The 24,198-nt window shown below is 43.2% G+C and overlaps 1 long non-coding RNA gene across 1 annotated transcript in view; it reads right to left on the bottom strand.

The window, feature by feature from the left end:
* LOC127009252 (uncharacterized) overlaps nucleotides 1-20,098 on the bottom strand; it is a 44,071-nt gene extending 23,973 nt beyond the window's left edge. The window contains exon 1 of the long non-coding RNA XR_007761743.1: nucleotides 19,969-20,098. This is a non-coding gene — a long non-coding RNA (uncharacterized LOC127009252). The remainder of the gene's footprint in view (nucleotides 1-19,968) is intronic.
* Nucleotides 20,099-24,198: the final 4,100 nt, after the last annotated feature.

The following is a 24,198-nucleotide window of genomic DNA, read 5'->3' as shown; positions in this document are numbered from 1 at the left end:
CAGAGAAGATGAGAAACAGTAATTGAGTGACAGATGTGTGAAATAAATCAGAGGAAAAAGATAGAAAAAAAGTGAAAGGGAGAGGAAAATTGGGAACAAAGACGAAGAAGGAAGAAACGTGAGAGTATAAATGAGACAAACACGAGAAGCGAAGAAGGGAATGAGAAAATAAGGAGAGGCTAAGGGAAGTCGAGAGAAGAAACAGGAGAAATAAGAAAAAAGAGAATGGAGGAGGAAACACTGACAAAAAAAAAGAGCGGAATAGAGAGGCGACAAAGGGTGAAATTATAATATGCCAGATAGAGGAGGCAGCGAGCGTGGCGTATGCCTGTGGCGAAGAATGTCAAGGTCAGCAGAGCCCTCTAGCGGAATGGCCAGCTAGAGGGAAAACACTGCGGGGCCAAGCGTTAAGCCCTGTGGAACGCCGTGTGTGTGTGTGTGTGTGTGTGTGTGTAAGATATAAAGATAAATGGAGGGACGATGTGTGCAAAATAGATGGATTGATAGACAGATAGATAAACAGATATGGGTGGGGCAATATGTGTGTGTGTGTGTGTGTGTGTCCAGTTCGCATGTCAGATTATAATGTTTGGCTTTTTCGCAAGAGGTAATTTACGGGTCCCTAAATGATGTAACAGGTCGCTGAGTTGACATTATTTGATGCGTCACTCAGTGTTATGTACGGCTGTCATGACTTCATTACTGCTCTTGTGTCGGTGGGAATATGGCATCTTTTTTTATTGAGTTTGATAGCACAGAATGACCCACACAATCTTGGTTCTCTTATAACTTTAGATTTCTTGATATAATATTGTACGGTTTTTTTTTCTAACATCAAGTTCTTCACACCCAGAATGACCCACACAATCTTGTTCTTCTTATAACTTTACATGTACAAACTCTTTTAAAATGCATATATATCACTTTTCTATTCCCAAACTTTTCTTTTTAAAATCTGAAACTTTTTACCATTCCATTTGTTTAATTTTTCTTCCAAGAGCTAGAAACTTAATTCCTTGGGATGTTAAATGCTTTGTAAATAAATCTTCTTCAGCATCTCGGCGGCCTGTTTGTTTGTTTGTTTACTCGCCGCCACTGCCATGGGCGTCTGTTTGTGTGTGAGTGTTGATGCCCTTCAGTTGCTATTTACCGACTTTCACAGTGCTTGCAACCTTTTTTCTCTTCACCTAACCATATTTACATAAACTTACGCCCCGCTCTCTCTCTCTCTCTCTCTCTCTCTCTCTCTCTCTCTCTCTCTCTCTCTCTCTCTCTCTCTCTCTCTCTCTCTCTCTTATTCACTTCTTACCCCACCCTTCTTCTCCCCCATTCCCCACTCACACCCACACACAGTAATTTTTCCCCGGACGTTCCCCGTCAGCGCCGCGCACAACACTCCCGCTGCATCAAATTCTACAATACAAAACGAAAATTCCGTGCTATTGTAGTGACTGAGTGAATGATAATTATGGAATGAAAAAAAAAAAAAAATAACACCAAAAGTGACAACTCCAAAAATAGTCGGATAAAGAGGAATGTATAGGAGGCTGTGAATGTCTATATGTATCTTAAATCTTTTCTCCTGATCCTAATCCTAAATCTAATCCTCCTATTCCCTTATAATCCGCTAAATTTTCCTGCCTACCTGTTGCGTACTTTTTTTATGATTCCTTTTCGATAAGTCATCTGCGTTAATATGTCTTTCCTTAAATTTTTTTCCTGATCCTTATCCTAAATCTAATCCTTCTACTCCCTTACAATCCACTTAATTCTCCTGCCTCCCTGTTGTGTACTTCTTGATGGTTCCTTTTCGATAAGTCTTATCTACGTTAATATGTCTTTCCTTAAATATTTTTCCTGATCCTAATCCTAAATCTAATCCTCCTATTCCCTTATAATCCGCTAAATTCTCCTGCCTACCTGTTGCGTACTTTTTGATGATTCCTTTTCGATAAGTCTTATCTACGTTAATATGTCTTTCCTTAAATATTTTTCCTGATCCTAATCCTAAATCTAATCCTCCTATTCCCTTATAATCCGCTAAATTCTCCTGCCTACCTGTTGCGTACTTTTTTATGATTCCTTTTCGATAAGTCATCTACGTTAATATGTCTTTCTTCCATTCGTTCTTACTCCTACTTCTTTTATATATTTTTTTACAGCAGAGGAGTCGGTTCAAGGGCATAAAAAAAAAGGAAACAAATGTGAAAAAAAAGCCCGCTACCTGTTCGCTGTTCTGTTCGTTTTTTCACTCTATTCATTTTTGTTGTTTTCTTCACCTTCCTGTCTTTTATTCTCTCTTTTTTCTTTCATTTCCTTCATCTTCTCTCCACTGCAGTTCCTCTTACGTTTCTCCACAATCCTTCCCTCTCTCTCCCTTTCCCTTTTCCATTCTTCTCCCTTCCACGCAATTATTCTCGCATTTCCTTTCTCCCCCAAAACCTTCCTCGCGTTCCTCCTCCTTTTCCCTTCAATTCTCTTTCACAACTTCCATCGCATTCTTTCACCATTCTCCTCCCTACTTTCCCTCTCTAGGCCGTAATTTTACTTGCATTCCTGAAGCCTCCCTCCCTCCCTCCCCCCCTACACGTTCTGACACCGCTGACGCCTGGATGAAGGGTCAGCATCCTTGAAGGTCATTTGCGGCCTTTCAGTAGCTGCTTCGGATGGTTAGAATTCTCTCCAGGCGCCTTGGTCATCGTGGTTCATTGATTCTTTTCTTCTTTAATTGAGTACGGGTCACGATGGTGGGATTTGAATGTGTTTATGTTAGTACGATGTGTCTGTTTGTGTGCGTTTGTTTGTCTGATTACCTGTTTGTATTGCGTCTGTGTCTTTGTTTTTCTTTATATTTTTTTTTCGCATTTTTCTTCACTATTTATAATGCAAGTAAAATAAATATCCTTCTTATTCCGTCTTGCAAGTATTTTTCCGCTTCTCTTACTTACGTCCTATCTATCCATTCATCCACAAATTTATTATCCGATCTTTTCCACGAGTTATCTATATTTGTATGCCTTTCATTTCTTTTTACAGCAATGGAGACGGCTCAAGGGCAACAAAAAGAGTGGAGAAAAAAAAAAGCCTGCCCAAGCCTGTTCATCATACCCTCAATGCAACCAAAGGAACTTATCCCTCGACCCCATCTCCTGCGTTTTCCATACAGCTTCCACTTTTACTTTTCATTTTCCTTCCCGTTGCATCATTTCCCTCTCCGTTCCCCTTATTCCACCCCTCACCTCCCACGGCCTTCACGGGAACAGTGGCGCCTTAACTGTGACGGGAACAACACAGTGCGATTGAGAGAGAGAGAGAGAGAGAGAGAGAGAGAGAGAGAGAGAGAGAGAGAGAGAGAGAGAGAGAGAGAGAGAGAGAGAGAGAGAGAGAGAGAGAGAGAGAGAGAGAGAGAGAGAGAGAGAGAGAGAGAGAGAATCCCTTCACACATTAACATTGAAGTGTGTGTGTGTGTGTGTGTGTGTGTGTGTGTGTGTGTGTGTGTGCGTGTGTGCGTACAGCCTCACACCCAGCCATGCCCCGGGCGACACGCCACCTTTTCACTCAGTCTGGACAAAAATACTCAGCGGAAGGTCGACCAGTTTTGACCATCGTACTGTCAAAATAGATATTTCCGTTCCCTTCACCATCTCTTTTTTCTCTGTTCACTTCCTTCTTCAATAATTTATAGTTTGTTTTCTCTTTTTTTTCATTATTCTTATTCTATTTTACCATTGAAAGACTTTTTTCTTGCCTTTTTTAATCCTTTAAATTCATATCCTTTAAAATTACTTGCGTTATTTTATTCCTTATATATTCCATCCAATATTTTCCATCCTTGATCTTTGTTTTACTCTTCGTTTCACTCTTCTATTTATTCGTTCTTTATTACATTCAGCGTAACACTCCTTTCTACCTCCTTCAACAAATATCTTTTACTTTTCTGTCCTTTACTTCCATTTTTTTTTACCAAGGTACAGTATTTCGATTTACAAAATATAAATCGCAAAATGCTAAGGGGTGTCACAGCTTTTCTTAATTATCCTCACACTCGTAATTCCTAATCCTCTATTCCATTTCGTATCCGTGACGTTGCTCTCCATTACTTAGCCAGTTAATTTTTTCACCCTTGCCATGCGTATATTGGTGCAGATACAACGATTTATTGCACTCTGTAATTCCGGTAGTTTCCACAGCAGACGTTTTTAAGTTATTCATGAGAACCAGTACTATGCGCTTTCAGAATCCAATTATATAATTTTTTCTACCACGCACAGCAACAGTGTATGCCTCCAACTTTACCTTAACCTTTATATAATTTGTTTGTGTACTATTGTAATACTATTAAAATAAACTAACGTCGTCCGATATCAACGTACCTGGAACCTTAGAGTTAATACAAAGTAAAATAGAAGAAGACATCAGAGGAGAACGAGTCCTCAAGCAGAAGATGGAAGCAAGGTGAGAAAAAAGTACTCAGGTAAGTTTTTCTCCCGCCAGACTCGCCGCATCACCGTCGACCCTGAAGAGAACGAAGAAGACACCAATGCGCGATACAGAAGCTGGTACGAGGAATGAGGAGGAAGACGCAGCAACAACGAGGGATCATAACGGACGGAGACAAAGAAGGACACGAGAATAATAAGGGTAATACAGGAAGCTAACGCGGAGGGAGGGGAGTGGGATGCAGAGGGGGACGAAAGCAACGCAAAACGAAAGAGGAAACTGGACTTACAAGGTGACTAGGGAGATGAAAAGACGAAGGAGGAAAATACTAGCAATAATACAGGAAACTAGCGTGGAGGGAGGGGAGTGGGATGCATAGGGGGACGAAACCAATGCAAAACTAAAGAGGAAACTGGACTTACAAGGTGACAGGGAGATGAAGAGACAGAGGAGCAAAATACTAGCAAAACTACAAGACGGTAACGAGGAGCGATATACGTGAACAGAAGCAGAGAAAAGAAATGACAAATAAGGAAACGGGAAAGCAATGAAAAGGGGAAGGGAAGGAAAGGAGATGAAGAGGTAACAGAAGGGAGAGAAAAAAAAAAGAAAAAAAAAAACCGCGAAACTTGAATGGAAGGAATAGAAAAATGTAAGAAATAAATAATTGGGAAAAAATAGAAAAAACAGTGAAAGGGAGAGTAATGATAAGGGGAAGGGAAGGAAAGGAGATGAAGAGGTAATAGAAGGGAGAGAGACAAAAAAAGACAAAAAAACAAAACAAAAATCGCGAAACTTGAATAGAAGAAGGAATAGAAAAATGTAAGAAATAAATAATTGGGGAAAAAATAGAAAAAAAAGTGAAAGGGAGAGTAATGATAAGGGAAAGGGAAGGAAAGGAGATGAAGAGGTAATAGAAGGGAGAGAGAGAGACAAAGAAAGACAATAAAAAATCGCGAAACTTGAATAGAAGGAATAGAAAAATGTAAGAAATAAATAATTGGCAAAAAAAATAGAAGAAAACGTGAAATGGAGAGGAAAATTAGGAGTACACACGAAGAAAGAAGAATTATGGAAGTAAAAATGAAGAGAGCTAAAAAGAAAAGAACAAAAGGAACGATGGCTTAAGAGAAGGGGGCCGCAAGGATACCCAAGTAACAAATGGGACAGGAAGACAATTGAAGACGAGACCAACACTAAAAAGAAAAGACCTCAGAAGCTTGATAATTAGAAGCAACAGCGACAAAAAGAAGTAAATAAGAAGGAGGAAGAGGAGGACGAGGCAACGATAATAGGATGACAGAGGAGACACGAAGACAAAGGAAACGATCACAAAAAAAATAAAAGGAAGAATACAAGAAGCTGAAAAACTGGAAAGAGCTACAAAAAAAAAATTAATGATAAACTGAGGGGAAGGAGGAGGAGGAGGAGGAGGAAGCAAGGATAACAAGGTGACAAATGGACTAAAGACAAAGGAAATAACCACTAAAAATAAAAATGAAGAATACAAGAGGCTAAATCACTGGAAAGAGCTATCAAAAAAAAGAACAAAATGAATGATAAACTGAGGGAGAAGAAGAGGAAGAGGAGGAAAATGAGGAGGAGGAAATAAAGGAAACCACAAGACAATAAAAAATAATACGAGAAGCTGAATAACTGGAAAAAGCTGCAAAAAATAACAAAATGAATGATAAATTGAAGGAGGAGGAGGAGGAGGAGGAGGAGGGATAACAAGGTGACAGAACGGAGATAAAAGAAACCACAACAGACAATAAAAGAAATAATACAAGAAGCTGAACAACTGGAAAAAGCAACAAAAGAAAGAAAACACAATGAATGATAAACTGAGGGAGAAGAAGAGGAGGAGGAGGAGGAGGCAGGGATAACAAGGTGACAGAATGGACATAAAAGAAACCACAACAGACAATAAAAGAAATAATACAAGAAGCTGAATAACTGGAAAAAGCTACAAAAGAAAGAGAACACAATGAATGATAAACTGAGGGAGAAGAAGAGGAGGAGGAGGAGGAGGAGGAGGAGGAAGCAAGGATAACAAGGTGACAGAATGGACATCAAGACAAAGAAGAAACAAACCACACACAGAATATAAATAGACGCAGGAAGCTTGATCGAGAGAAAGATAGCTAAAAAAATAGAATGATGAACTGAGAATGAGACACGGATGACAAGATGATAAAACGGATACAGAGAGACAAATCAGAAAGAAACCACACACAACATATTAAAGGCCACAGGAAGCTTGATAGGGAGAGGATATCTACAAAACGAGGAGAGAGATAAACAGGAGAGGAAGAAAGAACGAAGCGAGACAATGGACAGGGACAACGAGCGAACAAGCCAGTCCACACACAACATATAAAAGGATGTAGGAAGCTTGATAGAGGGAAGGGATAGCTACATAAGAAAAGGCAAGAGAGATGACGTGACTGCAAATCGAGTAAGCCATGGCAGGGGGACGCGGCCAAGGATAGCGAGGTGACAGGAGGGACGAGAGTGAAAGGAGGACGGATTAAAATAGAGATTACGGGGGGAGAAAGTAAGACAGATTAGGATAGAGATTAACAGAAGAAGAACGCGGAGAAGAACATAAACAACAAGGACAAAATCGAAATGAGGAAAATACAAGAAGACAACAGAGACGTGTAGATAGACAGACAAACAGGACAAAACAGAATAAAGGATAATACAGGAAGTAAAAGGAGAATAAACAGGCAAACAGGAAAGACTGGAATAAAGAATAATACAAAAATAACGAAAAAGAAAAGACAAAGGTAAAAAAAAGGATTAGGAAATAACACAAGAAGAAAAGAGATAAAAAAGGGAAGACTAAATAGAGGAGAGGACATTAGACGAAGAAAACGGAGAAAAGGAGATAGAAAATGAAATATAAAATAGAAGAGAGAATTATACCAAAAAATACCTCAACTAAAAACCCGGAAACTTATGGTATGGTAGAAAGAGAAAGAGGGATGACAAATGAGGATAATAGGATAATATGAAAAAGGGGAGACGCATGTAATTAGGATTCAGACAAAAGGGCAGCGGAGTGGTCGTCCTTGCCACGGGGCCCGACCACACAGCAGGTAAGGAGGTAAGAGGGTGAAGATGAGCATCCACCTGAAGGGAATGTGAGTTAGAAGGGGGGGGGGGGGGGTCTGTGTGTGTGTGTGTGTGTGTGTGTGTGTGTGTGTGTGTGTGTGTGTGTGTGTGTGTGTTTCAAGTAGTTAGGTAGATAGATAGAGAGAGAGATAGAGAGAGAGAGAGAGAGAGAGAGAGAGAGAGAGAGAGAGAGAGAGAGAGAGAGAGAGAGAGAGAGAGAGAGAGAGAGAATCTACCTATCTATCTCTATCTTATATCCTAGAATCCTAAACGAATACCTCCTACCATCGTTTATATTCAAAGTAACAATAACTACATCCAGCAAACTGACTACGGTCCATCCCTTTGTTCCTCCACCCTACGCCCACACCTCACCCCGCCTTGTCCAGCCCCCACCGCGCCCTTCCACACCCTCGCCGCCAGTCACTAATGCGCCCCGGGGAAGGATGAGTCTGCCTCGCTATAGTCACGTCAAGGGCGCTCACTCGTGGCCTTCAGAGGGGTAATCCGGTAAGCATGAAGACTGCTCCTGGGACAAGGGGAACAGTGATCCTTCGGCCTTGAGGTAGGTAATCGCCCCTCTCAGAAGACGCGCCACCAAGACATAGTTCACCCCTTGGCTCACCACATCCCTTATTATTCATGCGCGGCGGAGATGATGCTCCCACGTATTACTTAAGGGCTTCGTCTGCCTACCGGTTCCTGTGGTCATAAAGGAAGGTGAGTGTGAGTCCCTGTACTTGGAGGCGGATGCGGGGCGTGTTCGGTTGACTTGTTTTTCTTTTTTTTATTGGCGTTTTAATTCTTGTTTTCCGCCCTCCTTTCTTCATCCTTTTTTTCTTCTTTTTTGTTGTGTATACTCCGTGTCTCCTCTTCCTTCATTTTATTTCTTTTGTTTTGTTTTCTTCATCTTCTCTTTCTCTTCTTTCTCGTTTACTTATTTTATTTTCTTCTTTTTCTTTAACTTCTTTTATTTACTTTTTTATTTTATTTTTCCTCTTCTTCTTCTTCTTCATCTTATCCTCCTCCTCTTCCTCCTCCTCCTCCTTTTCCTCTTCCTCCTCGACCATTACTTCGTTATGTCTAAGAGAAAACTGAACGTATTTAACAAGGTGCTTTCATCTACTCTGCAGGTATTTAATGAATGGCGAACAAATCAAATCACTTCCATGTAATAAGCCAAAAGTTTTCCGTTGTTTACCCTTCCACAATTCCATGTTTCCTCTTCCTTCTTCTACTCCTCCTTCACCTCTACCCTCCTTTTATTGCCCCGTCCTTCTCCACTAATCTACATCACTACACTCGCATGCTACAGCGATCAGTAAACCACAGCAGGGTCCTAAACTCTGAGGCCTTCGAACAAAAACCATTAAAGCAGTATAACCTTGCACCTGGTGTCACATCCTCACACCCTAGCCAGGGATACAAAGGGAAATGAAAACTCCAAATCCACCCCGAAAAAAATACTGATAATTGTTTTCCTATTCGCCAGACAGGAAAAAAATGTCTTCCTTATCACGACCGGCTTGGCCTTTCGCTGTTGTTTCGCTGGGGGCGGTCCCGTTCACCTGAGTATTTCCGTGTCCTCGCGTCAAAGGTCTTCAGGTGAGTCTCGTGACCTCTTTCTGCCTTTCTGAGCACAGGTACGCCACTCCCCTAGCCCGTACACACCCCACGAGATACAGACATTATTTATCGCTTCGCCAACTCCGTGATTTATAAGCATGGAAAGGAAAAGGTGAGCGTAACAGGTGATGCGTGAATGCCATGCTGTTTGTGCTGTTGTTGTTGTTGGTTATGGTGAGGATGTTGTTTTGTTGTTGGTAGTGTTGTTATTGGTGGTGGTGGTAATGGAGGTGTTTATGGCAGCTGTTGTTAGTGGAAGTAAAAGCGGTAATGGTGTGAGATATACATTTAACCCGTCCGCTGTGATTGACATGGATTTGGCTTTCACTGGTAGCCTGGTAACCTATACTACCAGGTCCTTCTCTGCCTCTGGTGGATAGTGGAGTACCATGTGGTATTGGTGTGCTGGATATTCCCTCCCAAGGTGCAGGACTTTACATTTTTCTTCAGTGAATTGTAGCAGCCACTTTTTTTCCACTCCTAGCAGTCAAGTGGTTAAAGGCGATGAGTTACATGATTCTGTACACGTTACTTAGTGTGTGTGTGTGTGTGTGTGTGTGTGAGGGTGTTTATTGCACGTGTAGCACCTCACACACTGTTTCCTGGAGGCAGTGACCGCAGCCCCCGCCCCGTGTGCCTCGCCTCGTCTCGCCCGCCGCCGCTGAAGGTCGCCCGCAGACAGGGACTCCCATTCCCGACCCGCATAATTACCTGCAAGGACTCCCGATGGTTCCCTCTCCACCCTCCCCCGCCTCCCGGATTGCCCCATGCCCTCCCGCCCTTCTTACCCGACCCTGCCCTCACCTACCCTCCGCTTCAATCCCCCCTTCCTCCCGCCCTACACCTACCTTCTCTACCAGCCTTACTTACCATAACTTACCCTACCCTCATCTTTCCACTGCTGCAATCTCTCCCTACCACCTTACACTCACCTTCTCTAGCAACCTTAATTACTCTACTATAACCCTTCCGCCACTTCAGTCCCTCCCGAAGTTCCTTTTTCTCTCGCCATACCCTCAACTTCCCAACGCGTCCCGTCTATTATTGCACCCCTCCTCCCGCTCTTTCGCTCCCTCTCTATCCCTACTTATGAATTCACTCGTCGTTTGCCTATCCCTCTCTTCCTCCTTGGTGTAGTCCTCTCCCTCTCCCACGGGTCACGTCTATACCTGGTTATGTCTTCTTCTCACATACGTAATAGCTCCCTACCGCTAGACTTCCTCTTTCTACTGTTGTCCTTTCATCTTTTTCCTATTGCCAAGGCCCTACCTTCTCAACGCTGTGCTTCTCCGGCCCTTTCATGCCCTTGCTATCCTTGTCTGTGTCTTCTCCTTTGCTACCTTCCTCAGCTTCGTGACTCTTCTATGCTTGTGCTTAGTTATCTTTCATTCTTCCAGCGAGTCATCTTTTAGTTTGATTAATGGATTTCTCTTTTTTTTTTTTTTTTTTTTTTGTCTATGCCGTGTTCTCGGGTTATCCCTTCCTTGCTCATCTCCTTCCGTTCTTACGTTTTTTTTGGGGGGGGTTGTTTTCCCTTCTGAATGTTGGTTGTGTCTGTCTTCCCAATTAGTACTTTTCCCTTCCTGTGTTGTCATCTTCATTCTCTCCTCTTCTCTATGCCTCGTCTCCATCATGTTATTCTCTCTTTTCCTACCTATGTCACTCTATTACACTCTATATTTTTGTCCTTGCATCCCCCATTCATGCCACTCTTAAGCCGCCTACAATGCCTTCCTTTTGATATCACACTCTACCCTCCCTTGATCCTACCTTGCCCTTCCCTCTTTAACCTCTACCCTTCCAATGCCTCGCCTCTAACGGCCGACTTTTTCTTCCTCCTTGGCTGTGTTGTCTCCTCTTTTTCCTTCCCCAAATTACAAAGTGGAGGATGAATGGGCGACGAGGCAAGAAAAATAATCGACAAAACCGCAAATCTAAAAGTCCTTGGGAAATAAGTGATGTCGTGTGTCCTTTCTTTTTTTTGCTTCCCTCTGTCCCATCACGCCAGCCAGACACTTCCAAGATCGTCCCGCTGTCATGACCGGGAAACTTGACGAGAGGTGATTAAGACCGCACAAACACTCGCGCATCCTTGGACTCGTCGGGCGAAGACTCTCTACTCCTCTACTCCCATACACCTGGCTCATAATTGTCCACCTGTGTGTTACGTAACCTGCCCCACTGCTCCTCCTCCTGCCCTCCTCCTTCGCCTCCTTCTTCCCTCTCAACCAACGTGACCAGACTGCTAGAGAGGAGACCCAAAAAGGAATGCGACGCTAGCGGTTGAGGTGGAGGTTATTTTGGTGGTTATGGTAGTTGTGTTGGTTGATTTTCCTTTGCGTGGTGGGGGTGGTGCTGGCAGTCAACCTATTAGTGAGTGCTACCCGAGTGGTGATGGTGGTGAGGATGACGGTGAAGGTGAAAGTTGAGGTGGTTATTATGGTAATGATCATGGATTTACCTGTCCCTTAGCTTTAGGCCGGTGACGTGAGGTGTGTGGCAAGGTTATTAATGAAGAGGCCAGTTGCCCACCTCCCAAAAAAACACAACTAAATTCAGCAAGGGGAGAGGGAATTCCCACTGAAAAGGTTATTTTGGGTGTGTGACAAAGGGGGCCGGGGAGAGGAAGATAGAGGTGATGGGAGAAGATGGAGTTGATGGGAAGAGATGAACGATAAGGCTTGGGTGAGAGGGAATTCCAATCTAAGGGGTTATTTCGAGGGTGTTACACAGGTGGGCCCAAGGTGGAAGACGGAGGTGATGAGAGATCGACAAGATAGAGAAAATGAAGATGACGGGAGAAAAGAACAATTGCACTAAAGCGGCCATTACTGTGGTCTCGAGTAAGTACATGTTGTAGTACATAAAGGGGGTATTTTGTGGGCGCTATAGATGGGTGAGGACAGCTAGGAATCAGCCAGAGAAAGTGTGTAGCTATTACATTGAAAAAAAAAAATGTTGCTTATACTGTATGTGTGTGTGTGTGTGAGTGTGTGTGTGACCAGTCAAAACGATTCATGATGCGCCTTGACTCAACAATTCGATTCAAATTAACTTCAATCTACCTCTGAATACACCATCCACAACCTCACATAAACGGCTGGACGCTTAAAAAGGCTTCCCGGGACCAGCTGGCCGCCAAGTATTTTCCTTTCCACGTCCTGCCGTCCACGCCTCGCTGTGAGTCATCGCTCTTATCCCGGATGCCCTCAGAACACGGGCAGGGATAGATCGTGCCGAGAACTCATCCCAAACTCCACCCCGTCCCCCCTTCTCTCTCTCTCTCTCTCTCTCTCTCTCTCTCTCTCTCTCTCTCTCTCTCAGGAAGGGAGGGGTCACGGACTGCACGATGGGTCAATGGAAGGTGTGTATGGAAGTGACCTATACAAAAACCTTATAAGATTTTTGTGTTTGTTATTTTCGGTATTTTTCCTTCCCTTCTTTCCCTCGTCCTCTTCTTGATTCTCCTCCTCCTCCTCCTCCCCTTAATACTGCTGCTGCTGTTGCTGTCTCTATCACCTCTTACATCACGACTGCCACACCCGGGAAAAAACCCGTCCGGGCCCTCACGCACGGCACCTCACGCCACCTTGATCCGCTCACGAAAACAAATGATGGTGGAGGCTGACGGGTGGCGGAAGAAGAAGAAGAAGAAGAACAAGAAGAAGAACAAGAAGAAGAAGAACAAGAAGAACAAGAACAAAAAGAACAAGAAGTAGAAGAAGAACAAGAACAAGAACAACAACAACAACAACAACCACCACCACCCCCACCAACAACAAGAAAAATAAAAACAAGAACCACAATAAGAAAAAGAAGAAGAAAGAGAAGAAGAAGAAGATGATGAAAAAGAAGAAATATCAAAACAAAAAAAGAATATAGTGTTGATGACGAAAGAAAGGAAAAGTAGTTGCACGAAGGAAATAAATAGGAGGAGGAGGAGAAAAAGAAAATTAAAATGAAAGATAATGGAGAATCACGAGGAAAATTGAGGAAAAAACAACAATAAGACAAAGACGATGACGAAGACGACGACGAAGAAAAAATCATTACCAGGAGGAAAAACAGCAAAGAACAGACACGCGGCTCAACAGTACTCGCTCTTGTGCACCTTCAACCCCGCGCCCTCTCCCCTCACCTCTAGCCGCCTTCCGCCCTCTGCATTTAGGAGCACGAGAACCGGATCTTGCGTCACCGGAGAATGAGGAAGCGTCGGCGGTAAATATCAAGGGCTATTTAATGGAAACCCGAGTTGATGCCTGCAATGCGTGCCTCGGTGTTTACGGGAAAGAACGAACGGTACTAATATAAAAAAGGAAGATAACGTTATTCGCAATGTATATTTTTTTTCGGTCTTTTGTATTTCTGCTTTATTATTTGTTCATGTTATTAATATGAACAAATGATAACCGTGACCGAAATACCCAACACAATAACCTAAAAAGTAATACAATAAGTCTAGTTCACTTCTTCTCTTATCTTTCACGTGTTCTATGTAGTCAAGTAATTTATGCAGATATGTAGTTGATGCTAATACGATAGAGTTTGTTTTAGAGGTTAGATGCATTTATGGATGAGAGAATAGCAGCTGGTGTAAAACTCACACCCCGGAGCTGCCATATGTAAGCTGGCTGGCCTCTGAATATCTCCTTATATGTTTGTGTATTCTGCTCTTCACTTCAATTCTTTAGCTAATCACATTGACATTGGTGACTTCAGAAACCAGAATAAAGCAACGAAGACATTCAGAAACGCAAGCAGGAAGTGTCCGTGTTTGGGCAGGGGAGGCTAAGCGGACGTGAGTGAGTGTGGGCAGCGTTAATGTGGGCGGGTGTGGGTGCCCAGGGAATAAAACCCGAGAATAAACTAAGGTCGTGAAGATGTTTTATATGTATGCCATTTATGAAGGTGTTGAAAATGGGATATCATGTAAAGGTTATGAATGGGAAAAAAGAGGTTATTGGTGTAGAAAAGAGAACAATGAAAGCAAGGGAACATGTCTTGGAGGTGTTTTATATCGGTGTGTGGTGTGTGTATGCGTGGGAGGAGGGACAGGATCTAGGGGAGACAAAAACGAGCGAGGAGGACACATATGGAGGCGTTTATGATCCAAATGCAGAGTGAAAGGGGTGATTCCTCGAGTGTGTGTGTGTGTGTATGGAAACGGGTGGTAAAACAAAAAAATAAGTGAACATAATTAATTAAGGATGAGAGATGTGTGTGTGTGTGTGTGTGTGTGTGGAAACGGGTGGTAAAACAAAAAAATAAGTGAACATAATTAATTAAGGATGAGAGATGTGTGTGTGTGTGTGGGGGGGGGGGTAAGTATGTGTGCGTGCGCGCGTCTAAATATACGAGTGTGCAGGTAAGTTATTAGAAAAGGTGAGGTAAGTTAATAGACAGACGGCGGCACAAGAACTAGCAATGAGAAACGGACGATAAAAACAAGCCCCATCCAGACGAGTGAAGATGGCAAACGTGCAGCATCTTCCTGTGCCATCTGCCTGGGAAGAGCCAAAACAGCCGACCCTGAGGACCCACCGGCCTTAGCATTTTTGAAGCAGCAGGTGGTGGCTAAGGCTCTTGCTGCGCCTCACTCCCTTGTTTACACCCCACACAGGAAGTCTGACGCTTCGAGGACGACCGGTGTGAAGAGGAGGAGCAGTGAAAGGAGGAGGAGAAGGGCTGACGGGAAGGAGGATGAGGACAAGTGGAGGAAGATGATAAGGACGGTCCGGGACGTTAAGGAGGAGGAGTAGGAGGAGCAGTGGAGGAGGAAAAAGAGGGAATGTTGTATGAAGGTTAAGAGATGAGGAAAAGAAGGAAAGTGAAGGGGAAAAGATGATAAAGGAGGCAATGATGATGGTGATGATGAGGAGGAGGAGGAAAAGGAGGAAAGGTTATATGAAGGTTAAGAAATGAGGAAAAGAAGGAAGATGAAAGTGAAAAGAAGATGATTAAGGAGGAAATGATGATGGTGATGATGAGGAGGAGGAGGAAAAGGAGGAAGAAGAAAGTGAAAAGAAGATGATAAAGGAGGAAATTATGATGGTGATGATGAGGAGGAGGAGGAAAAGGAGGAAGATGTAAGTGAAAAGAAGATGATAAAGGAGGAAATTATGATGGTGATGATGATGAGGAAAAGGAGGAAGATGAAAGTGAAAAGAAGATGATAAAGGAGGAAATTATGATGGTGATGATGATGAGGAGGAGGAAAAGGAGGAAGATGAAAGTGAAAAGAAGATGATAAAGGAGGAAATTATGATGGTGATGATGATGAAACAGAAAAAAAGGCAAAAATAGCAACATTGATACTCGACAAGAAGGAAAGAAGTTAAATTATTATGATGGTAAAAAAAAGTTAAGAAAATACAAACAAGAACAATAAGAAGAAACAGAAGAAGAAGAAAAAGGATAAGAAGGAAAAAGAGGAGGAGGAGAGGAGGAGACAAAGGAGCTAAAGAGTAGGAGAAGAAAATGTTGAAAGAAGGATAAAAAAAAGGAGAAAGATGACGAAGAAATGAGTAAGAAGAAATGATAGCGATGATGTTGATGAGGATGAAAGGCAAAAAGAAAACAGCAACAGCAACAAGATTCATAATAAACAAGAAAAAAGGTTAAAATATCTTGGCAGAGAACAAAAGAAAACAGGACTTCGAAGGGCAAGAAAAAAAAATAAAAAGAACAAAGAGCAAGAAGCAGAACAACAACAACATCAGCAACAACAGGAACAAGAAAACAGAAACAAGAATAGGATGAAGAAAAAGAAAGCGAAGAACGGGCCGCCCAATCTCAGTCGTCCCGGAGGCTCAGTCAACCCGTCCGCGTTATCACCTTGTCTCACTCACGGCGGCGTTGCGACAGGCTAATGACTCACTCCCCCGCCGTGTCTGTGTGTGTGTGTGTGTGTGTGTGTGTGTGTGTGTTCCCGGGGGCCGCCGCCATAGGTTCCGGATAATTCCAGAGTCGGGCAACACAATCATTTCATAACGGTGCATGTGAGTTGGCGTTTCACATACACACACACACACACACACACACACACACACACACACATTCATTCACACACTCACCGCTAAAAAAATGCATCACAAGTATGTTCACCAAATAAACGCCAGTCAGCTGTTTTTACTTCATCTTTAGCGCACACCAAGGCCACCAGGAAATATAATGCAATCAAACACGAGTTAAACCAATACAGCAAACAGGGTGGTAAGCTCGTTTATATTTTAAATATTTTATGTTCACGCGAAGGCGGGGGAGGCCTCTGGTATTCTCAGAAAACATTTTGTTTTAAAAGCTGCAGAGGCCAGAGGAGGCTCTCTTTCATGTTTTTAACGTTCGAGCTATAGCGTCGGTAGGCTCTCTTGATGGGGTCTCTTGGTCGGCCTCAGCTCGTTAGTGGCGCAGGAAAGTAATTTATAGTGGCGCCATTCATGTTATGCTCATGCTGCCCCTCGGAGCCCCACTTGATCCTCTGATGCTAATGGAGGGGTTTTCGCTATGATTCCAGTAGATAGGCGGCCATCAGGACAGCGTGTTGGTTGTCTTCGGTGATTCGGCAATGACTGAAAATTGTTAGCTGGCAGCGACGGGCAGGACTTGAACCTGGGTCCTCCAGGACACTGCTCCAGCAAACTGACCACTCAGCCACCGCTTCCTCCGAATTGAGACGGCAATAGGAAAGCAATTTTGACAGATGGTCTTCAGGGCAGCATGTGGGTAGTCTTAGGACACTCAGCAGTGACTGAAAAATCCCAGCTGTATGGCGGCCAGGATTCGAGCCCGCGTCCCTCCTGGGTCTCCTGGACGCGGCGCCGGCACGCTAACCACTCAGCCACCGCCTCCCCAGATATATATATATATATATATATATATATATATATATATATATATATATATATATATATATATATATATATATATATATATATATATATATATATATATTGTTATTTTTTTCAGGTCGTGATCGCCCTCGCATTTCCAAAGAAAACAAGTAAATGCGTGGAATGTTTCTCGTGAGGGCGGGGAGTTCCCGGCGAGGCTCCTCTGCTGGGAAGTGTGAACAGTGATCTCAGCCTCGTGGAGGACGAGGTGGAGGGGAAACGAGGGAAAGAGGATCACACGGCCTTGCTTGCTGCTCCCTTGTGGTCAAACGTTTTAGGAAAATGACCGAGAAAATCAAGCAACAGCTGATTTTTGTTAGGCTGTGATTATTTTTACATGTTAATATTATTTTTAATTAAGTAAAATTCGAAAGCAATCATTTCAGTTTTTTTCTTACGATTTGCGTTGTTTTCCATTACTTCTTGCCTTGATCTAGTAACAAAATTAATTATTCGTACCCGACGTTATTTTTCCTTTTTGTACGGAGGAAAACTAAAACAAAGGTTGAACAAAAATTAAATGTTCACTAAAATGTTGTTCCAGCAAAGTAAATGAGCCAAAAATATATTACTATTATTTTGCTTATTGGGATAAATAAATTTATATTTTCCTCTATATGACAAAGTATGCTTGTTCTTATAAATAGCATCAGAAAGTATCAGTCTCGGGATTTATGACCAATCAATTTTTCCTTCCGCCACTAATTAAGGTATATAATCATCTTCCCTTTTTCAGCATACGACTTTCTCTCAAGTCGTTAGAAACTTTACTGCCTCATTATCTTCCCTCTCCTCCTCTGTGCTCTCAAGGTTTTAAGTTGCCTGTGGTTTGGCGCCTTAAGCCCCCGGCCCCGCCCCGCCCCGCCTTCCTGCCCGCCCCTCGGCAAGGCCCTCGCTGCCCAGTGGAAGTTAATGTCTCGGGTCACAAGGCTACGTGGAGGTCCCTTTCGTCCTTCGGTACCAAAAGTGATGCAACCCGTTGTCCCACCGCTCCTCCTGGTCACTGTTTGGGCATGCCTTTCGAGGGAAAATATTAGTGAAAGTGCATGAAGGTAAACGGGCTGGTGAGGAGAGAGACAGTAAAGTGACGGTGGATGTGTTAGTGGTGCCTTGTAGAATGTAGAGGATGACAGCCATAGAATAGGAGAGTGTGGCCAATTTCATCACAGGCGCCATGCTGTTACCGGAAGAGCCCCGCGACATTCAAATTGCGGTTGATACAATAGTGTTTTATGGTGCTCTATAGTGGAACCAAAGTGTCGAGTCCATTTTGGCGTTGGCTCCCGCGGGTCCATTTCTCCCCTCTGCTCTGCCACACAGTCCCAACACTTATTTTTACCTCCCATATGTTACCTATAGCTTACATATGAGAGAAAAAGATAGGTGTTGGGAGTGTGTGGCAGAGCAGAGGGGAGGAAAGGACCCGCGGGAGCCTACGCCAGACCAGCCTCGATATATTTGGAAGACTATAGGTACTTCGAAATTCTGACGATACCTAGAGCACACAAAAAACACAATGGAATGAGCCTCAACTTGAATTTCTCGCGGCTCTCTTGGTAAAAACATGGCGCTGTGATGAAGTTGGCCAATTACTCCAATTCTGTGGCTTTGGTAATCGAGCAGGTAGAGAGAAAAACGAGTAAAGAAGCAGCGTTAGCGGTGGCTCAAAGAGGATGATACGAGAGGCGGAGGTGCGTGCGGTGTGGAGAAAGGGAAGTGGAGGGGCGGTGATGAAGAAAGAGGGAGAGAATCATAATAGTTTCGGACGGTGATACTAAAGGCAATGAGAGTGGGGATTGTGGTGGTGACGAAAGAAGAAGATCAGAGTAATCGCGGTGGAAGTGTCGATTAAATGATAATGGAAGTGAGGGAGGTGGTGTGGGCAGGAGTAGCAGTGATGAGGCTGGGGCTGAGTGGGGAGTCTCTGGCGGTGGATAGTGTGGAGTAAGTGGAGGGATCGCCGGTGCAGTGTGGCGCAACAGGGATGGGAAGGACTGCCTGAGAGCGGGCAGGACACAGCGTCGCAAGGTTATACTCCTGAATGTTTTCCGGGTTGGCGAAATAAGGATATTTTTCGTGGCACGCCTAAACAATTTTAACACTGAATGAAGCAATGAAAACTTCTTACTTCAGTGGATTTCTTTCTCATGTTATAATGTTTAGTTAGACAAAAAAAAAAATCACTGATGTAGATATAATTATAATCCAAAGACGTCCTCAAAATTTTCATCACGCAGAAATACAATACAAAATAAAAACGGCTGATGTATGAAGATAAATTTAGTTATTGGTAATGCAGACAAGGGTATCAGGACTCCTCTCCTCCCGAAATTGACCTCTCTTTCGGCCACCTCTTTGGATTCTTTTAGAGAGCAGCGAGTAGCGGGCTTTTTTTTATTATTGTTTACTTTTTTTGTCTCTTGTAAAAAAAAAAAAACATAAACATCCATTTTATATGAATATGTCCTCTTTTCTCCTCCTCATCGTAGCATAACAAAACACACAAAGAAACAGCACAAGTACGCGCGTGGCTCCCATGATTATGCAAATACGATGAGGCTCTCAAGCACACCAACACAAGCAGAAGAGTCTTATGTATGACGGAATACTTCCTGCATGTGGAAAATAACAGCTCTCTTTACCTCACAAACCACAAACAGCACATTCTCTGCACCCCCCCCCCCTCCCCTCTACCACTCTTGCACGCACGTAAGCACACACACACACACACACACACACACACACACACACACACACACAGACTAAGTGAGGATGTAGTATCGGCGAGGAGTGTGCAAAAGTTGGATAAATGTAGATACGGAGACGGGACCACACGAGCGTAAAGCCCAGGCCCTGTAAAACTACAACTAGGTAAATACACACACACACACACCTGTCGGCCGCGTCCAGTACTGCAGCACACCTTGAGGAGCAGGTCAAGGCTGTTTCAGGTGTCTCGTCCTTCAAGAACATCTGATAAACATACCTCTCCACCTTCTTGTAACTCGCGTGTCAAACCGGAAAGGAGCCAACTTACCTGAAAATAATTAAAACAAAATATGAGGTAATGGACCCACGAGGCGCATAAAACACGTTCAGTCTTCCCTTACCTCATTAAAACGCCAGGAAAGGCAGTATATTTGATCAACGAGAAAATCAAGAGAAGGTACAATGGCCTTCCCAAAAACAAGGTATTCTCCCGTCCTTTAAATCCTGTTTAAAATCGAGAAGACATAAAGGAACTTGATCTCTCTATAAATGACGCAACGTTTTAGAAACCATACAATAAACATGAAGCCCGAAGCAATTTTCTGCATTTGCGGTTCAAGGAAGCAGGATAAAAACTCGCTTCATAAATACACAGGTAAATACATGCTGGAGACATATAATTCATATATATAATCATTAAGTGCACTGACAGGCTTTAACAAACTTATTCAAATATTTTTTCACAGGGCAAGTTTGAATGAAAAAAATAATGACAGGGTAGAAATCACATACAACAAATTATAGGTTATAGGTCAGCTGTGCCATAAGCTAGAGAGTCGAGACAAGTTATGACATGAACGTGAGCTCGTCAGCCATGAAGACACAAGAGTGGTCGCCCCGTCAGGACGACACACAGGACAGGTCACGCCGAGGGAAGCACGAGCAGTTGAGAGTCGAGTATTCACAACCCCTCAGAGCACAAACTTGTCTTGGCCAACACCATGGCTACGGCCGGAACCTCCCACACCATTCACCCTCGTCTCACAAAATACACTCCCTTTCTCCCCATACGGAGGCGACAGTAACAGATTCTGTCAGCGAAAAACTTTTCAACCCTTCCTCCTCCTTCACTCAACTATTAATGAATATAATAATAATGATAATACGCAGTAATAATAATAATAATAATAATAATAATAATAATAATAATAATAATAATAATAATAATAATAATAATAATAATAATAATAATAATAATAATAATAATAATAATAATAATAAACATAACAATAATAGATTATAGAGTTGTGGCAACCGTTAGGCTAATAATTTGCAAATTATTAATATTATAACAAATACTAAAATGATAACAAAAGATAGTAGTGGATGGTGAGAAAGGCGGGGGGGAGAGAGGGGACGCGCAGCCCCGTATGAGAGAGAGAGAGAGAGAGAGAGAGAGAGAGAGAGAGAGAGAGAGAGAGAGAGAGAGAGAGAGAGAGAGAGAGAGAGAGAGAGAGAGAGAGAGACAAACACAGACAGAGAGAATAAACATCTGAGGGCACTGCACAGGACGCAATGAAATGTTACGAAGGTCAAAGGATGAAGACTACCACCATCGCACTAAGAATGACATTTTGAAGTTATTATTCCAAGTTGCTATTATTTCTACCCATACGAGTGAATTTGTATAAGATTTCTAAGTCACCATGAGACGCCAATCATACCACAGTTTTTCACTTGTCCATTGATCTATGAAAGTAATATTCGCACGTATACACCATGACCATTAAAAACCTTGACCGCCTCCCACTTTGACCCACCCGACTTTCCAGCTCGCAAACAGACCCGCAGCAGCCCCCTGGAGAGAAGCCCAGTTCCCAGTAACACCACCGGGGAGCGAGACCCAGTCGACACTCGTGATACAAAATGGATGAGTATCAGGTAATGCTCTCCAATGGTGGTGGTTGTGGTGTTGGTTGTGGTTGTGGTGTTGGTTGTGGTTGTGGTGTTGGCTGTGGTTGTGGTGTTGGTGGTGGCTGTGGTGTTGGTGGTGGTTGTGGTGGTGGTGGTGGTTGTGGTGTTGGTGTTGGTTGTGGTTGTGGTGTTGGTTGTGGTTGTGGTGTTGGTTGTGGTTGTGGTGTTGGTTGTGGTTGTGGTGTTGGTTGTGGTTGTGGAGTTGGTTGTGGTTGTGGTGTTGGTTGTGGTTGTGGTGTTGGTGTTGGTTGTGGTTGTGGTGTTGGTGGTGGTTGTGGTTGTGGTGTTGGTTGTGGTTGTGGTGTTGGTGGTGGTTGTGGTGGTGGTGGAAAAGGCTGAGTCAAAGGAGGGCGGCGTGGAGGGTGTCAAGGATGACCTCTGAAACAATATCCACTTGATCTCTCTCTCTCTCTCTCTCTCTCTCTCTCTCTCTCTCTCTCTCACACACACACACACACACACACACACACACACACGAGTTACTAAAACATCCATTAAAGGTAAGGTATATAAAGCTTTTTTTTTTTTAAATCAGTATGAATATTGTATGAGTCTCATAAAAGGAGGAGGAAAAAGATGAAATAAAAAAATATGGAGGAGGAGGAGGAGGAGGAGGAGAAGGAGGAAAAATTTGGAAGAGGAGGAGGACGAGGAGGAGGAGGAGGAGGAGGAGGAGGAAGAGGAGGAGGAGGAGGAGGGGGAGGAGGAAGAGGAGATGGAGGAGAAATAGGAAAATGAGAAAAGGTGGAGGAGAAACAGGAAAATAAGGAGGAGGAGGAGGAGGAGAAGTTTAACAAAAAACAAAAACAAAAAAAAATAGTAATTATAGAAAAAAAAGATAAACTGGAGGGCAAAGAACTGCCACAACAATGAACAAGAGAGAAGGTGAAAAGAGATGAGGATGAGAATGTGAAAACGTGGGAGCTGAACGTAGAGTGGTGCGCAAAGAATGGTGTGGTGGGTAAGCGTCGTATTTTAAAACATATGTCGTCCAAGTTCACATATTCGACATGGCTTTCGTAGGAGCTGTAGGCCTTTCCAGGGGTAGTTTTATGACCCTGGTGGTAGTTTGACCCTTCTTCTGTGCCATGAACCTTAAAAAAACACCCATGAAAACCCGATTGATCCCCTCTTTGACCTTTAGAAATAGTTGATGTGAGAAGCGATGGTGTCTGAAAATACGGCCCTAAGGAACAGAGGGAGAGTGCTGTATAAGGGGACTGAAAACGGAGAGGGAATGACAATAACGGAGAGAGACAAAAGGGAGGAAGAAGCTGGAAAAAGAAGACACTGAGGGGAAAAAAGGAAGTAAAGGAGAAAAAAAGTAAGAAAGAAAGGGAGTAGGGAAGAGTGAAGGAAGTAAAGAAGGAAGGAAGGAAGGAAATAAGAATGTAAGGGAGTGAGGAAGGAAGTAAAGAAGTTAGATCGGAAAAAGAAAGAGACTGTTGACGTAAGGGGCTGATGAAAAGTGAATTAAATGACAGACTGACTGATTTGTTGATTGACTGATTGACTGATTGGGGTGTTCCATTATGGCGCCACAACTACAAAGGTCATATAGCCCCAACGAAAAATAAAAGACAATCATTCAGCGCCTGACAATAAGGTACATAACCGAGGCTAATATGTTGAATTAGCAGATGATTAAGGGTCAGACAGAGGTTGAAAACGAACATGTGAAGCTGAAAAAGAAAATAGGAACAATAGGTAACGGTTAATAGACAGTCATTCAGAGCCTGACAATAAGGTACATAACCGAGGCTAATATGTTGAATTGCCAGATGATAAAGGGTCAGAGAAAGGTTGAGAACGAACATGTGAGGCTTTATAATGTTGGGAAATGACGGAAAGTAAGAAACTGAAAAACCGAAGTCATTTAACAGAAAGGTTGTACGGAGAAGGTGGAAACAAGGCGCAGATGAGAACTAACAAGCAAGGGATGGAGCGGTAAGGGGTTAAGAAACAGACTCGATAAGCATGGCAATAGGAGGGAACATAACGGGAGAGAGTCTGAAGGGGGCTCATCCAAGAACCCGGTTGACTTCCAAGGAGGACTTAGGATGTGAAGGACGCAGGTCAGAGGAGTCGGTTTTCCCGGTGGCTCGTCGTCTTCGTCTAGGCTGGGAAATTCCTACACTTGCTGGGCGTCGCTTGTTCTCGGTGCGAGGCATTTCCTGTTCAGCTTCCCGTGTCTCCTTTTGGACATACTTGGACTTCGGTTTGGCAGCGGCTCGACCATTTTCGCGATAAACTTCTTTTGCGTCTTCACTTTTATTTAGACGCGAGATGGTTTGATAAGCTAATGTCCAAAGATCTACCGAGTTCGATGTTGATTTTTCTCTGATCACTCAAGCTTTGTAGTCGCCAACGCAATGAAATATGTGAGCTTTCCCAACAGTTTTCACACCTTTGCCTTTTAGTTTCTGCCAATGCTATTCGC

The sequence above is a fragment of the Eriocheir sinensis genome, chromosome 40 (assembly GCF_024679095.1).
Source record: "Eriocheir sinensis breed Jianghai 21 chromosome 40, ASM2467909v1, whole genome shotgun sequence".
In the NCBI taxonomy this organism is placed as follows: Eukaryota; Metazoa; Arthropoda; class Malacostraca; order Decapoda; family Varunidae; genus Eriocheir; species Eriocheir sinensis.
This window is presented reverse-complemented; position numbering and strand designations above follow the sequence as displayed.